We start from the raw sequence: 2,060 nt of genomic DNA on the forward strand, positions 1-2,060 counted from the left end.
TGAGACAAGCCAGAGAGTGTCCGTGGGGCGCGGAAAGGGAAATTGACCAAACAATGTCCGGTACATCTGTGAGGCTTGGGGCATGGTACAGAGGTGGTTGGAGCCACACATAGCCCATAAGGCTGGGGTGCACTAAGCCACCCAAGATAGAACACAGACTGGGATACATCAGGGCACCGTGTCAGAGAGGACTAAGGGCAGCCTCCCTTAAACATTATTAACATCAAAGATGTGGCAGGCGAGATTGCGAGGGTGCTTTTAATATAACCTTGGCATGGTAGGGGGCACTAGGGGAGTTCACAGCCACCCCTAGGACCCTGCCCTGTTACACTACCCCTTACAGAGTAATAAAAACACAAAATTTTCAAGGTTGGGAATGTTACTGATTACTAAAAATTCTCTTTTGATAAATTTTAAACCTGGGTAGGGAGGAGGGTATGAGAAGAGGAAGTTCATACCCTCTGAGTTTCCTACTCCATTTATATGCATAATACATTGTTACAGAGGTCCTCCAAAGATATGATGTGACCAGGATATGATAATACCATTGGACATCGCCATACTTTGGAGGGAATTTGGAGGTCAAGAAGTATGTAGCACACGCAGTTCTGTATTGTGAATAGTCTAGTGTCCTGCGTGAAGAAAGCCTTCAAACACTGTCCTGGTCATAAGCTCTGGTACAGGGAGTCCATTGCCAATCAGAGTGAGGAATCGTGTGCTACTGTTTCGCTGCCACCAGAGCTTGCACTCTGGAATTCATGGTTCAGCATCGTCCGGTACCATGCCAAACACATCTGGTACTACCAGCAGTTCATGGCCAAAGAGCTGGACATCAGATTGGGCACTCAATGCATGCTTCCGCTAAGGGATATTATGGAGAAGGGAGACATTAAAGAGCAGGTGGCCTTTGTGGCATAAAATGCCACAAAATTCATGGAGCTTTTCACTCGGTTTGAGGGCCAGAAGCCTTCCATCCACCAGGCTCACAAAAAGTGATGGATTTACTAAGCTGGGTTGAAGCCAAGACATCATTGCACAAACTTTCCAAGTGTCTATGAGAAAACCAGTGGAGAAGGGAGGTATTTCAGGAAGTAGCTGCTGAGCTCCAACAATATGACAGATATGATCCCTCCAATCTGCCAAGGTTCAGGCAACTGGCTGCCTCATTCCTTAGGGAAGTGCATTTTTTTTTTACCCAAACCAGGTGGCTCTGCTGAGCTCAGCTACTCAAGTCCATTCCTGGGTGAGGGAAACAGCACAAGAAGGAATATCGCACTTCTGTAAGCAGCGTCAAAGAGTGCCAGCTGTCTGTGAATGTAACTGTATTTTAGGATTCTGTCTACACTCTGGCAAAACAGTGTTTCACAGTCCTCATGAATTCAGTGGATGTGGAGCATGCCATCTCTATCTATGGTAAAGTGTTCACTCCACAAAGACGGGCCATGTTGCCAGGAAATATCAGCAACTGCTCCATGCTTGCTTCCAATTGTTAACATGGATTTTGCAGCACTGGACTTTGCCTGATGGTCAGCATTCCCTAAAAGTTAGCACTTAATAAAAGTTGCTGTTTAATAAAGTTTATATATTATGGTTTCATTAAGAATTCTAAGTGGTGACCTTTACTTGAAAGTTGTTGTTTAATAAGTGGTGAGTTTTACTTTCTTAAAATAGGTGGGCTAAGTCCAGACAGTCAAAAATCCCGAGGCTGAATTGATTCGGTCTTTGCAGGTTAATCTAAGCTGCAAAGATTGAATCAATAAGCAAATGAATAGACATTCACTTTTGATTCAGAGAATGCAACCACATACCTGAAGTGGCTCAAGCCAGAAGCCGGGGAGTACTAAAGCATGGCTCTCTGTCACCTAGCCAGCATGGGCTGTGTGTTCGCTTCCTCTTCCTGCTGCCCTTGAGGTCTCTGGGATTTGCAGTTCAGACTCACAGCATCAGGACTCTACAGGGTTGCTTGTCACTTCCTCTTCATGCTTCTAGGTGCCTCTGGGATTTGTCATTCACTGTTGCAGCCAGCACAAAGTAAGCAGGGCAGGGCAGGACAGCTCTGT

This window comes from Crocodylus porosus, unplaced genomic scaffold (genome assembly GCF_001723895.1).
Source record: "Crocodylus porosus isolate Cpor-Errol unplaced genomic scaffold, CroPor_comp1, whole genome shotgun sequence".
Classification (NCBI taxonomy): Eukaryota; Metazoa; Chordata; order Crocodylia; family Crocodylidae; genus Crocodylus; species Crocodylus porosus.